We start from the raw sequence: 16,508 nt of genomic DNA, 5'->3' as shown, positions 1-16,508 counted from the left end.
TTTGCGGGATGGAGCTCTATGCCTGTTGCGCTATTTCGGTCAATACAGGGACGGTTAATGCTGGTTGTGGATGTCGCTGGAGTTGTCATCTGATGATGCCACAGATATGCTCGATTGGAGACAGATGTGGTGATCCAACAGGTCAAAATGGTTCAAATGGCTCTGAGCACTATGGGACTTAACATCTGTGGTCATCAGTCCCCTAGAACTTAGAACTACTTAAACCTAACTAACCTAAGGACATCACACACATCCATGCCCGAGGCAGGATTCGAACCTGCGACCGTAGCAGTCACGCGGTTCCGGACTGCGCGCCTAGAACCGCTAGACCACCGCGGCCGGCTCCAACAGGTCAAAGCAACGTATCGACACTCTGTAGAGCATGTTGGGTTGCGACAGCAGTATGTGGGCACGGATTAAGGATTTGTAGGTGTTGTATTCTCCAACAGTTTATTGAATGTAACTTGTTCTTCGATACAATAGGTGGCTGTACAATAGATGTAGACGTCCGTCGATCTAGCCGGAGATGTGGTTCCTCTCGGTCGGGTGGTACTTCGATCGGCGGTGCAGTACAGCGGCTTCGGTGATATCTTCTCGGAGACTCTGCTATAGCGGTTGCCATTAGCAGCGGACGAAGACTGGTCTGCCTTCGACCGGCCGGGCCTATATAGTGAGCTGGAGCCAATAGAAACCCGGCGTAGGAATCCGTGGCCGGATATGTCGCGGCGACCTCTGCAAGGAAAGGTTCCTATTAGTCGACTGGAATCTTCGGCGTGTTTACCTTACCTGATGTCTTCGCCTGTTTGGCTGTTGGTTTGTTTCCCTCATAGCGTGGCTGTTATGCGGTGCTGCCTGCCATTTAGGGGAACCCGACGGCAGACAGTACAGTAAGTGTGGAGGATGGCAGAGAGGTTCAACCCCCATATCCGGCCAGAGAGGAGTTTGAGGAGTCGGAGGTGGTTGTGGGCTTTCGATTGGATAGAGGATTGATTTTCAGGAGCCACTGATTAGAAGATGCGGCAAAAAGATCAAGGTGATTCTGGAAAAGGCTTTGGGACCGTTCAAGGGTAGGAGCGTGGGCAAGGAAGGCAGTGTCATTGGCATACTGCAGGAGGTATACTGTGGAGGGGGGGGGGGGGGAGCTGCTGTAAATCTCTGTGCCCTATATAGAAAAGTCATGTACCACCAGCATTGGGGAATGAAACACAATTGTGTATATTTATGAATAGCAAGTCGCATTCTAGCCAACAGGAACGTGGGAAATACATGTAAGATATTTTTTATGAAAGTAGTAGGTGGTATGCGACTAGAAATCCGAATTTCTCGACGAAAAATTATATGCGCTAACTCGGAACGACAGCTCGATCACATAGAGGTCTTCGCGCGAACTGCTGTATCGCGCAAGCCAGTGTGCTATAGCGGCGATTGGCGGAATCGTTGACAGTAGTGTGTTTCGTGATTCTCTATCCTCGTTCTCGAAGCCTCTAGTCTGTCGCGCACACCACTCCTGGGACATGACACAGCCGCCGCATCAGACCGGACACTGGTCAGACGTTCCCATAGGATCCAACGCAAGTGTGTGGTTGAATTTATCACGTCCGATTCCAAGTCGCAGAGAAAATTTCTGAAATCAGTGGTGAGTCAACTGTAGGATTTTGTAGCATGTTTTGTAGATGAATTGGTGATCATCCATGGTTCGAATCGAAAGTCCGTCTGCCGTTTCATCCAAGGATTTACCAAGGAGTAACAAGTCTTTAGGCGCACTTGTACTTTGAAATTCGTGGCACATGAAGTATTAGTTGTATATGACCTAAAGATATACTTCCATATACATACATACAGTCGTACAGTGAAAACACAATAAACAGCTATTGCGCGTTTGTACTTTCACTCAATTTTAATGAAGTCTATTTTACCATCTCTGATTTTAAATTGTTTGATTCTCCTTCACATTACGAACAAGTTTTTTGCTGTGATTGCCCGATCTATAAGGTAATTCGTAGAAAACTGTATTAAGTCTTAAAAGTTCTGGTCAGGTAGCAGCTGGCAAATTTAGCACAATTACCTTATTAAATTTTGATTATAGGATTACGTTGCTGGAGAAAGTTGTTGCTGACCATCCAAGTTACATACCTAATCGTACAATTCTGTCTACTGTAGCTAAAAAGTTGTAATGTTGTATGAGTGTCCGATGCTACTTCTGCTCTTAATGCTCTGGCTTTTTTGGATTTCGACAAGGCTTTCGACCATGACAGCCATGGCTTTCCGTTTCATGTACTGGAAGTCGTTGAGTTCACTACTTCCGCACTAAGGGTCTTGTCTAATTTGTTTATGGGTATCCAAGCTTTGGTGGTTGTCATTGGCCAACTGACATCCCCGGTTAACGTCCGTAGGGGGTTTCCTCAGGGAAGGCCATTTTCAAGTCTTTGTCTGTTCTGCCACTTCTTCAAAGGATAGTCACTCATTTACAAGGATGGAAAGGAGAGACGATCTCGGTGTCGCATACGCGGATGATGTGATGGTATTACTCCGCCCTGCTGGTGAGAATACTTTCCACCTTGTATCTCGAGCCAGCATCAAATGTCGGTTGGTGAATTTATGCTGCCATTTCGTGGACAATGGTAATCAATCGACATAAATCTTTGGGGGTCATAATTGACCGTTCTCCAATTAAAATGGCTACACTTAAATAGAAGTTGGTTACGGGAAGATACAAAGTGTAGACCTGCAACATGAACTGTGTTTCCTTAACCTGCTTCAGAAATTTTGATCCTGGATACCTATCTCTTGTGCAAATCATATTATCTATCTCAGGTCTTTCCCCCTCCCGCGATGATGGCTAGGAAAAGGAAACAACTGCACAGGCGCCGACTCCATAAGGCCTGAGGGGGCCCGAGCCCCCTCAAAAATTCGTTTGGGGGGGGGGGGGGGGGCAGAGACCCCCGAGTAATTTAAGAAAATTATTAGTTATATTATACTTTGTAATATCACAAAATTATGTTGGTATTTTTTATTTTCGATTGACGATAGTTTCCATTTAAAATACATTCAGTAATGAGCTAAAACAAATAATTATTACGGTATTAAGTAGGTTAACTAAAAACGAGTGGTGTGAATCATGATAGTGTTACGGTGCTGTGGGCACACCTAGAATTTGTCCAGGTGCGCGAATCTTCAGGTAAAGTCTGGCGCTGGCAGGCCAGTGCTGCGGCCGCGGCAACATCAAAGGGACTGGAGCAGAAGCACCTGGAAGCCTCTGCCTCGCGTCGCCTTGACGCTTTGAGACGTTACGACGCCGCGTCTATATAAAGCCCAACCTGCTGTCGCAGTCATTCAGTGGGGATAGTTTTGTTCAGTGCATGCTGCAGATGTGTTTAGTGTTCCGACTTTAGTGACTAGTGGATTATTTATATGACTATATTTTATTCGTTACTTTAGTATTCTGAATTAAGTTTGCAATGGATAAATTTGTTACCAAAAAGGCACGCTTGGAAGTTGATGATACTGCAAGTGAACCTCCAACAGTTATCGTATCGTCAATTGCTTTACCGTCGTCAGACGAGAACCGTTCACAGCCGAAACCTGAACAATCCGGTAAAGGAAGATCATTTCAGAAGTCTTGGTTGATCAAATATACATGGCTTTGCAAAACCTGCAAAGAGGCGGATGCTAAAAATATATTACAATTTTCTCCAAAAAAAGAAAATGCATTTACTTCCGTAGGGTTTTCGAACTGGAAAAAGACTTTGGAAAAATTCTTTCTTCATCAAAATATGTTTACGCATAAATAAGGTGTTCTGAAACTGAATTCTATCACTAACCGAAATGTGGCCTCCCAATTGAATGAACAGATAGTGACATGAAGAAAAGTCGTTTAGCTCTTAAGACAATTTTTACTACCGTGTAAATTCTATGCAGACAACGACTAGCAATTCGAGGGCTTGAAGATGTAAACTCAATTTTTTTTCAATTCTTGGAACTTCGAAAGAATGACATACCCGAGTTTAAAGATTGGTTAGGGTGTTCGGGGTGTAAGTGGACCTCCCACGATATTCAAAACAAGATCATTGATCTAATAGGAAAGTCTGTGTTGAGAAAGGTATTGGCTTCAATCAAGAAGATTGAACTTTTTTCTATTATGGTTGACGAAACAAGTGATTCTCCGATTCACGCACAAGTGTCATTTTGTATTCGTACTGTCGATGATTCCTTATCATCAACGAATACTTTACTGGCTTATACGAGACCTCCAACACTGAATCACAAACTCAGTTTAGTATTTTAAAAGACGTTTTTGCTTGTGTTTATTTGTCAATGGGTAACTTAAGAGGACAGTGCTATGATGATGCCTCGAATATGAGAGGTAAGTTCAAAAGACTAAAAAAGTTAGTTTTGGATATACAACCAAAAGCACGTTATGTGCACTGCACTGCTCACAGTGGTTAGACTTGGCAGTTGCAGACAGTCTCCGCCATCTTACGTCTATGAGGGATATTATGGCTTTAGCCAAGGACTTAATAAACACTGTAAGGGAGTCCAACATAAGGATGGGACTTTTCAGAAGCATACGTTGTGAGAGCGCCAACGACCAAGGTGGCCTACGACCCCTTTGCCCGACTTGATGGACTATGCTAGCTTCTAGTATCTTGAGAATACTGAAAAACTTTGAAGAACTTCTAGAGTTTTTTGAAACATTTTCTGCAGAGGACAAAACAGAGGCAGGTTACAAATGTGCAGGCTACGTTGAGTCAATGTTACAATTCAAGACTTATTTATGTTTACGTCTTTATTGCCATGCAGTGAATCCAGTAGAGGATGTCAATGAAAAAATTCAATGCCCTCATCTAAGTGTTGTTGATCTGGGAAAAATAAATGACGGCTTGATTTGTATATTGAATGGAGGGCGTGATAGTTTTGAACACTTTTGGGAATTGTGGTGATCCTTCGCTTCCTCGGAATCGAAGTATACCAGAGAAGTATGAAAACGATGAAGCCAGCTCACCGCACACTTTAAAAACCCCAAAGCAATACTACAAAGCTATTTACATTGAAGTTTGTGAAAAGGTGCAATCTTGCATTACTGAGCGGTCTGATTCAACTGGACTGACAGAGATCATTGCAGTTGAACAAGAGTGCTAGCTTTTAGTAAATAGAGAAAAAAATTTAGAAAAATAAACTGAGTTTTTCAAAAATGACCTAGACATTGAGAGACTGCGCTTACACTTGAATATGTTATCCGATAACACTAATAAAAAACAACTGGTCTTAAAAAACTTGTGTGATTTAAGAAAGTACATTACACAAGAGCCTGCAGTTGGAGAAATATTATGTGAAGTAGTGAAGTGCATTAAGCTTCTCCAAGTAGCTCCAATCACGATAGCAACAGCAGAACGGTCATTTAGCGCCCGAAGATGTCTGAAGTCCTATTTCCGATCTACAATGGGACAGAAGCGATTGAACAACTTGGCTGTTCTTCATGCCCATCGAGATGTTTTGGATGAATTGGGTATCCGACAAGTCATCAAAGACTTCGTATTCAGTAATCCAGTCAAACTGTCAACATGTACACCTTTCTTTCATTTAGAGCAATATTAAAAATCTTAATAAAATAAAGAATTAAATGCATACACAATGTTAAATTTTCAGTTTCGGAATATTAGTAGTAGTTTAGTACCGTATTACTATATTAATATAGTACTGTATTAGTTATTCTCAAATACTTAAATTTTTTAGGGTGTAAGACCCAATTAAAACCCTCTATTTACATACTTTTTGACTGAAAGTATTACGCATATTGTGTTAACTTTATTAACTGTATTAAAGCATTAACTTTGAGATATTGTTTTTATTTAATGAACCCTGAGCCTTATTCAGAATAAGCTTAAATTAGCTATTTCACTTATTAATCAAAGTGCTATTACTGTGCAACAGCAATATCTTATGTTTTATTCTTTTAATGATAGTTTACGATTTATTTAAATATAATTTCAGTCTTTTCAGAGCTATATATTCACTGCTCTGTAATAGTCTATAAGCATGATTATTACTGTAAATTAAATTATCTTTTTACGAAAATACCATGTGTGTTTATGTTTTGTTTCCCTTTTCAATGCCAAAAAAATGTGTCAGGCTTGGCGAGTTTCCCGGAGTGTCGAGTTGTCGAGAGCCTGTTTTCTCGGGGTTCTAGTGCTGATCACATGACTCTAAAATGCGTAAAAAACTTTAAAACTCACTCTTTTTCATCTAAAATATAGCAACTTTTCCGGGGCAAGACCCCCAGTATGCCCCCCCCCCAATATTTTTTATAAGTCGGCGCCTCTGCCTGTAACTTCTTCGAAGGATCGCTGCTCGTTTACGAGGATGGACACTCTTAGGAGAGACGATCTCGTTGCCGCATACGCGGACGATGTGATGGTATTACTCCGCCCTCTTGGTGAGATTCCGTTGCTCAAGGCTACCGTGAATACCTTTCACCTCTTATCTTGAGCCAGCATCAAATGTCGGTTGATGAATTTATGGGGTTATTATAATGCTGCCGCTTCGTGGACAATGTTGATCAATCGACATAAATCTTTGGGGGTCATAACTGACCGTTCTCCAACTAAAATGGCTACACATAATTCGAAGTTGGTTACGGGGAAGATACAAAGTGCAGTCCTGTAACACGAACTGAGTTTCCTTAACCTGTTTAAAAAATTTTGATCCTGGATATCTACCTCTTGTACAAAGCATACTATCTATCTCAGGCCTTTCCCTTCCAGCTAGGAAAATGAAACAACTGTCCAGTCGTTTGTCTTGGAAGCATTCCAATTTTAGAATAGGCTATGAGGTGGTTGCTTGTGCACGTCACCTCGGGGCTTGGGACATTCCGATATTCGAAGGAAAGCGTCTGTGTTATTTGTTCCACGACGGTTGCTTTAGTGACTGCAGTCGGACAGTCTGCCGGCCGCGGCGGCCGTGCGGTTCTAGGCGCTGCAGTCCGGAACCGCGGGACTGCTACGGTCGCAGGTTCGAATCCTGCCTCGGGGTTGGATATGTGTGATGTCCTTAGGTTAGTTAGGTTTAAGTAGTTCTAAGTTCTAGGGGACTGGTGACCTCAGATGTTAAGTCCCATAGTGCTCAGAGCCATTTGAACCATTTTTTTCGGACAGTATTGAGCTTCCTGTTGATGTCGGTCGACTGAACTTTCAGTAAAAATACGTCCACAAATTTTATATTACTGTCAGTTACTTGGCAACTGATATTCCACAAAGGCCGCATCTCGCTTACAAATTTTTGTAAGCGCACGGCGCCCGTTGAGAGAGTATTGCCGCAAACGTCTTGGAAAATTGTGGGATATCATCTTAGCCTTCCTGATCTACAATTGGCGATAGCGTCCACGTGGTATCACGTGGTACAGGATGTGCTGTATGCCATTGAGCGCCTATTTCGTATTCGACTTAGTGGCATGTATCAATGCAGTCGCTGTCCCGCCAGAGACACGTTGCAACATAGATGTACCTGTCGTGGTCACGAAGCGAATTGGCACTGGCTTAAAAGACAAATTTCTTTTTTGAGTCATCAGTCTTCTGACTGGTTTGATGCGGCCCGCCACGAATTTCTCTCCTATGCCAACCTCTTCATCTCCGACTAAGACTTGCAATCTACATCCTCAATTATTTCCTGTGTGTATTCCTGTCTCTCTCTTTCTTTACAGTTTTTGCTCTTTACAGCTAACCTCTAGTACCATGCTCCGTCCGCCATTGTTTATTTTGCTGCCTAGGTAGTAGAATTCCTTAACTTCATCTTCTCTGTGACGATCAATCCTGACGTTAAGTTTTTCACTTTTCTGCTACTTCTCATTACTTTTGTCTTTCTTCGATATGCTCTCAGTCCATATTCTGTATTTATTACACTGTTCATTCCATCCAGCAGATCATACAATCCTTTTCCACTTTCACTCAGGATACCAGTATGATCAGCGATTCGTATCATTGATATCCTTTCACCTTGACTTTTAATTCCACTTATGAACCCTTCTTTTGTTTCCATCATTACTTCTTCGATGTGCAGATTGAACAGCAGGAGCAAAAGACAATATCCTTGTCTTACACCCTTTTTAATCCGAGCACTTCGTACTTGTCGTCTACTCTTATTATTCCCTCTTGGCTCTTGTACGTATTGTATATTAACCGTCTCTCCCTGTATCTTGTCCCTATTTTTCTCATCTTGCGCCATTTTACATTGTCGAACTATTTTTCTAGATCGACAGATCCTATGAACGTGTCTTCATTTTTATTTAGTCTTGCAACGTCAGATTTGGCTCCCTGGTGCTTTTACCTTTCCTAAAGCCAGACTGTTCGTCATCTAATACATCCTCAGTTTTCTTTTCCACTCTTCTGTATATGATTCTTAGGGATGCATGAGATGTTAAGCTGATTGTACCATAATTCTCTGAACTGTCAGCTCTTGCAGTCTCCGGAATTGTGTGGATGATATTTTTCCGAAAGTCAGATGGTATGTCGTCAGATTCATACGTTCCACACACTAAATTGAAAAATCGTTTTGTTGCCGCTTCCCCCAGTGATTTTAGAAATTCTGATGGAATATTCTGTATCCCTTCTGCCTTATTTGCTCTTACGCTCTCCAAATCTCTCTTAAATTCTGATTCTAATACTGGATCCCGTATCTCTTCTAAATCGACTCCTGTTTCTTCTTATATCACATCAGCCAAATCTTCCCCCTCAGACAGACATTCCATGTACTATTTTCACCTATCCGACCTCTCCTTTACAGTGGAATTCCCGCTGCACTCCTACGTTACCACCTTTGCTTTTAATTTCACAGAAGGTTGTTTTGACTTTCCTGTATGCTGAGTCAGTCCTTCCGATAACCATTTCTTTTTTGATTTCTTCACATTTTACATGTAGCCATTTCATTTTAGCTTCTCTGCAGTTCCTATTTATTTCATTTCTCAGCGACTTGTATTTCGGTGTTCCTGAATTGCCCTGAACATTTTTGTACTTCCTTCTTTCATCGATCAGCTGAAGTATTTCTTCTGTTACCCATGGCTTCGTCGCAGTAATCTTCTTTGTACCTACGTTTTTCTTACCAACTTCTGTGATGGCCGTTTATAGAAATGTCCGCTCCTCTTCAACTGTACTGCCTAATGAGCTATTTCTCATTGCTGCATTTATAGCCTTGAGAACTTCAAGCGTATCTTGTCATTCCTTAGTACTTGCGTGTCCCACCTCTTTGCATATTGATTCTTCCTTACTAATCTCTTAAATTTCAGCCTACTCTTTGTCACAACTACATTGTGATCTGAGTATGTATCTGCTCCTGGGTATGCCTTACAATCCAGTATCTAATTGCGAAATCTCTGACTGATCATGGTGTAATCTAACTGAAATCTTCCCGTATCACCCGGCCTTTTCCAAGTATACCTCCTCCTCTTGTGACTCTTGAACAGAGTTCTCCGTATTACTAGCTGAAATATATTACAGTACTCAATTAGTATTCCTCCTCTCTCATTCCTTGTTCCAAGCCCATATTCTACTGTAAGCTTTTCTTCTACTCCTTCCCCTACAGCTGCATTTCAGTCCCTCGTGCCTGTTGGATTTTCATCTTCCTTTACGTACTGTATTAGCTTTTCAATAGCCTCATATACTTTCTCTATCTCTCCATCTTCTGCTTGCAACGTCGCCATGTATACCTGAAGTGTCGTTTTCGGTGCTTCTTTGCTGTCGATTCTGATAAGAACAACCTTATCACTGAACTGTTCACGGTAAGACTCTTTCTTCCTTACCTTCCTATTCATAACGCCGGCCGATGTGGCCGAGCGGTTCTGGGCGCTTCAGTCTGGAGCCGCGCGACCGCTACGGTCGCAGGTTCGAATCCTGCCTCGGGCATGGCTGTGTGTGACGTCCTTAGGTTAGTTAGGTTCAAGTAGTTCTAAGTCCTAGGGGACTGATGACCTCAGATGTTAAGTCCCATAGTGCTCAGAGCCATATCTTCTGCTGCTGTTGATATTACCCTATGCTAATCTGACCAGAATTCCTTGTCTTCATTCAATTTCACTTTACTGGCACCTACTATGTCCAGTTGAGCCTTTGCATTTCCTTTTCCAAATTTTCTAGCTTCCTTACCACGTCCAAGCTTCTGACATTCCAGTTAGAGTTTCTAATTCGATCGGGTGAGGCTGCCTTTTTGGCTGATATCCTGTTGCGTAAAATACAACTGCATGGCTGCTGGGTCACTATTATCATTACATTGTTGATGGAGAACCCACTCGCATTTCGCTAATATCTGGCATTGCATGCTAGAAGTGTCTGCGCCTGCTACAGCATCGCTACTCATTCGAAAATGTGTTGAAGCTAATACACTGAAGAGCCAAAGAAACTGGTACATCTGCCTAATATCACTTAGGCCCCTGCGAGCAAGCAGAAATGCTACAACACGATATGGTATGGACTCAAGCAATATCTGAAGTAGTGCTGGACCATGAATACTGCAGGGCTGTCCACTAATCCATAAGAATACCAGGGCGTGGAGATCCATCCTAAACAGTATGTTGCAAGGCATCCTAGATATGCTCAATAATGTTCATGTCTACGGAGTTTGGTGGCCAGCGGAAGTGTTTAAAATCAGAAGAGTGTTCCTGGAGCTACTCTGTAGCAATTCTGGACATGTGGAGTGCCACATTGTCCTGCTGGAATTGCCCGAGTCACTCGGAATGCACAATGCAAATGAATGGCTGCAGTTAATCAGAAATGATACTTACGTACGTATTACCTATCAGAGTAGCATCTAGACGTACCAGGGATCCCATATCACTCCAACTGCACACGCCCCACACCATTACAGAGCCTCCACCAGCATGAACAGCCCCATATGCTGACATGCAGGGTCCATGGATTCATGAGGTTGTCGCCATACCCGTTCATTCCATCTGATCGATACAATTTGGAGCGAGACTCGTCCGACTAGGCAACATGTTTCCAGTCGTCAACAGTCCAATGTCGGTGTTGACGGGCCCAGGCGAGACGTAAAGACAAGGGTACACGAGTGGGCCTTCGGCTCCTAATGCCCATATTGATGATGTTTCGTTGAATGGTTCACACGCTGACACTCGCTGACGGCTCAGCATTGAAATCTTTAGCAATCTGCAGAAGGGCTGCACTTCTGTCACGTTGAACGATTCTCTTCAGTCGTCGTTGGTCACGTTCTTGCAGGACGTTTTTCCGGCCGCAGCGATGTCGGAGATTTGATGTTTTATCGTATTACGGAGATCTGATGTTTTATCAGTACACTCGTGAAATGATCGTACGGGAAAATCCCCACTTCATCTCTACCTCGGGGATGCTGTTTCCCATCGCTCGTGCACCGACTATAACACCACGTTCAATCTCACTTAATTCTTGATAACCTGCCATTGTAGCAGCAATAACCGATCTAACAACTGCGTCAGACACTTGTCTTATGTAGGCTGTGCAGCGCCGTGTTCTGACTTTTTACATATCTCTATGTTTGAACATGCATGCCTATACGAGTTTCTTCGGCGATTCAGTGTATTTCGTCGTCAAGGTATTAGTTGAGTTAGCTGGTCCTTGTGTCTTTTTAGTCATGGCGCCTTTTGGGGTAAACTGTTTCGCAGTTTATTTCATTTTTGTAGCCCTGCTACGAATAAGTGCCTCGTTTCCTGGTGGCAGGGTCGCTTGGTCGAGTCTCGCTGACAGTATTTTTTTTTCTTTTTTCGTTATCGTTTGCCCTTCTCTCGAATCAAGGAACAAAACAAATTTTTCTTCTCTCAAGTATGGTTTCAACTTTCTGCTAGAAATTTCTTCTATAATGCCATAAAAACGAGGAAAAATAGGTGATTAAGGAGACAACCCACGTAGGGGGAGAAATCCGGGTTCGACTCTTAATCTGGCAAAAATTTTCATTTGTCGCCGGTGAGTTCGCTCAATTCCCAACTGCACCTAAATGTCTGCTATTTCTATCGTCATATTTTGGATTTAACTGACGTCATCGTATTTCAAACGTTTTGCTTTAATATATTTTTGTCTGATTTTAAGAGTTCTGTGTGTGATAATCTGCATATGCTTTCGAAAAGATGTATGTAGAAGTACATTTTATGTGTATGGTAATCAAGGAATGAGGTAGCGAATTGAAAAAGCATTCCTTTCTGAGTTACTCATACTAAAATGCGACACTGGTAACTTCGGTGCAATACCCAGCTTTAGGTACTACCAGCCGCCATAAGTGATTTGAATTGCGCATTCGCCTTCTAGTGTTTTTAAAGATAAACAAATTCTTTAGTGAAGTGACGACGATATAATCTGATAGCAGGTAGTCCAGCAGGTTTTGCGCGACATACCAACAGTGCTTCCCAGCGAGATTTTACTCGTTTGCTGTGGGAGGTCATTATGCGGAGTTCCACAAGTGCTTCATCACCGTGGTCCCCTCTGATTAATGGCTGCCCACAATTTGCCAGATACTTTCATACCGCGCCGCTTTTAATGATTCTTTCTCGAAAGAGAAAGTCACACAGCAGAAGTCTTTGACAATGCCCGAATGAGGTCACCATTGTTTTATATGGAGCTGCTGAAATTCAAATTCTTTTCTCACCTTCGAACCGGACGACGCTTCCAGAATAAAAACAGTCTTGGTTGCGAAGTTATTTAATATCAGTGACGCGTTGCACCCTTTTGGGGCATTATCAGATAGTGTTTAAGCAGCTGGACGTAAAACCTATTCTATGGGTTACATATCCAGCTACTGTAAAACTATCTGATGATGCTCCAAAGGGTGAAACGTGTCATTGGTATTAAATAATTTCACAACCAAGACTGTTTTTATTCTGGAAAAATTCTAAACTGATTTCTGTAGCACCTGGCCACAATGGAATGGGATAATGTTTGCTGTAACGATTCTTTACAAACAAAGGAGAGTGACCTAGTCATTCGTCCTTTTCTGATTTTCCCGTCAGTATTTAGGAATCCTTTACTTTCCTATGTAGCACGCATGTCCGCATTATCGTATTTTATACGTTTCTGTCTGGCACATAGGGATCGACTTAATGGCTTAGTTCTTTCGAACACTCACCCCGACAGTGACTGTCCTATTGACGACGTAATTAACCAATTTGCCAGAAAGAATAGGCGAATAGAATTCATCATTTTAGGAAGAGAACCATAATTGTAACCTTTTTACATCATAAAATGGCATTGTATTGTGTATGCGTATAATCAGTTTAAATAAAACTTTCATAAACTTGCATGTGACTTGATTATTTTTTATTACGGTAAAAGTAAACGTAGCTCAAGATAGTTTAGCGACTCCTCCTTTAGGTTTTTCTGTATCCGCCACTGCTTCAACGTAAATAATGAAGCGACGAGGTGGAAACCTCGCTAACATGGAATATTTTAGGCATCTCTTGCAGCTGTACATCTACTTCCATATCCAGCATTGGTACTTTGTGCCAGGAAGGGCTCTCAGTAAGTGTGCAGGAGTCTCGGAGTGAACCAAAGCGATGCTGTTCGGCAAATCAGTATGGAAAGACGGTAGGGGGGTTAGAGTGTGGCATATTCTAAGCTTATTTCTGTTCCATTCACCGAAAGAGTGTGGCAAGAATGGCTGCTTGTTCATCTCAGCACGAATTGTTATTTCTGCATTTTTTCTTATTGTTCTTTGAATCCGACAGCACCTACTCTAAAAAGCTACCCTAAAGTACATTGTAAAGTTCACAAAGAAAAACAATTTCCAATTTAATAATTTCTTCTGTCTACAAATGGAAGGCATTCTAATGAGAAGCACAATTTCATATAAGTGCTGACAACCGCTATTTCCATTAATCAAATTGAAAATGAAATTTTTGCAGAAATAACTGAAGCAAAGAGAATTTGAAGTCTTTTACTGATATAAATACAGATTTTGTATGTCTCCACGGTGACTGAGATGAACAAATAAATAATTAATGTGTGCCTTTTAACAGCATAAAAACACAAAATTTATTATGGAAATGGAAACAGCAGAAACCACACATTACCTCAACTTCAAAGCCACAAAATCTAACGCCAACCCAGCTTCATTATCTTATAAAAATCAACAACTATACGTATGCGAGTAGACATAAAAGGAAGAAAAAATGTCCCGAGATGATCAAAAGAATGGAAGCAAAATATTCACACTCACACATAACTTACCATATACATTAGAAGTATACATTATTATTTCATTATGTTCATTATATTGTGTTTAATATTTAAACACACATACGAACTTGAGCCTAGAAGTGCTAAGATTAATGGATATACATAAAACGTAATAAGTACTCAGTCTTCATCCTTCACTTATAAATAATGTGAATACGATGTTAACCTGAAAGTACTGCTATCACATACGCTGGTGTGCTGAATTTAAGAACAAAGTATCTTTCGCGCCACTGCCATGTAACATAACTCGATGAAACTTGGGCCATACATCGAAAGAACTGCTACAGTATGGTACAATGAACACGCAACGAGACGAACAGAGACGCCACTATTATTAAAACAATTACACTGAAGTCGCCGCAGTTAATGATGGTCCCCTGGGCATTGCAAAAGGCGATACGTGGTTCTTAGCGGGCGTGTTATCAACACTAACAGGAATGCATGCTCAGCAACATGCTCTCATGCTTGCTACAAAGATGATAAGGAGCTCTTGTGGCAGGACTACCCGTTGATACGTCGGTACTGTTGTCACCTGCTGGATGGTCGTTGGTGCACGTGGATGTGCCGCAGCATGTCTCTTCAACGTGTCCTACGCATGATGGTTAGGATTTAAGACAGGGGGACGAGCAGCTCAATCCATTCGATGAATATCCGATTTATCCGATTTCGGGAGTCCCTCTACATGTGTAGTTAGATGCAGCCGCGCACTATGTTCATAAAAATGAAATCTGAGCCGAATGCACCCCTATAAAGACGCACATGTGGAAGGTGTGCAGTGTCAGAATAGCGTTAACCGCTGAATGTATCGTGGTCAAAAATCTGGAGGTCATTATGGCCATGCCACGTTATGTCACCCACACCCTATCACATGCACCACCAAAACCATCATGTTCGACAATGTTAAATGGTTCAAATGGCTCTGAGCACTATGGGACGTAACATCTGTGGTCATCAGTCCCCTAGAACTTAGAACTATTTAAACCTAACTAACCTAAGGACAGCACACACATCCATGCCCGAGGCAGGATTCGAACCTGCGACCGTAGCAGTCGCGCGGTTCCGGACTGAGCGCCTAGAACCGCTAGACCACCGCGGCCGGCTCCGACAATGTTATTTGGTGCATTATGTGTTACCTCCTCTCGCCATATGAGAGTACGTCCAACATTGTCTAACATGGTGGCACAGGTGTCATGGTTTAGAGTGGCACAATGTTGCATGGCTGTACTAACATCCCATCTTTGAACGCGGCACACTACGCGGTCAGCATTATTGTGATTCTTCACTCCTTCCCCAGTGGGTGTCTCCAGTGAGTCTGTGGATGAATGGCAGGCCATTCTTCTTCAAAAGCCGAAAACAGAGAAGGAAGCAATGTTGAACGCTGAGACCTGAAGCGGAGTCGACGCTCTAACTCATGCCACAGGTATTACAACAAAGAATTTGTTTCCAAAGTTGCTGGTCCTGTCCTAACTGCATGTTTGAAGTACGCAGGTGTTACATTGTGTTCAGGTGGGTACTCTGGACATGAGAGTGAACTTCAAGAATTTTGATATTTGGAAACCATTGCTTCACAGGTGCTACATTATGACAAGGTGCATTGTCATGGTGATTCAATCAGTCATCGTCTCCGAAATGTTCCTCCACTGTAATACTGTAAAATGTATTCGTATCATTCCGCGTTTATTGTTTTATTACGAACAATAAGAGGACCACATGCTGACTACGAAAAACACCTCCATACCGTAACACCACCTTCTACACACTATACTGGTGGCATTACACATGGTGGCAGGTCTCTAGGCATTTGCCAACCGCAAATGCTCCGATCGGATATCCACTGGTTATAGTATGATTCATCACTCCAAATCACTGGATTCCAGTCAAAAAGTGTCTAGTGGCGTCGCTGTTTACCCCAACTAAAGTGTCGCTTAAGGTTCACCATAAATGTGTGGCTTGTGAGGAGCTGCTCGCCCATTGTCCTTATGCACGATCAATGTGCTAGCTGGACTACTAGTAGCAACTTGGAACTCACGAGAGACTCTTTCCGCAATGCTCGACGGTCCCTGTCCGTTAGTACATAAAGTCTGCCTGATCTCGGTTTAGCTGTGGTCGTTCCTTCGCGTTTGCACTTTACAATCGCAACGATAGACTTGAGCGGCCTTACATCTACATCTACATCCACACTCCGCAAGCCACCTGACGGTGTGTGGCGGAGGGTACTTTGCGTACCTCTATCGGTTCTCCCTTCTATTCCAGTCTCGTATTGTTCGTGGAAAGAAGGATTGTCGGTATGCCTCTGTGTGGGCTCTGATCTCT

This window comes from Schistocerca piceifrons, chromosome 2, assembly GCF_021461385.2.
Source record: "Schistocerca piceifrons isolate TAMUIC-IGC-003096 chromosome 2, iqSchPice1.1, whole genome shotgun sequence".
In the NCBI taxonomy this organism is placed as follows: domain Eukaryota; kingdom Metazoa; phylum Arthropoda; class Insecta; order Orthoptera; family Acrididae; genus Schistocerca; species Schistocerca piceifrons.
The sequence above is the reverse complement of the archived record's forward strand: the minus strand, read 5'-3'. Positions refer to the sequence as shown.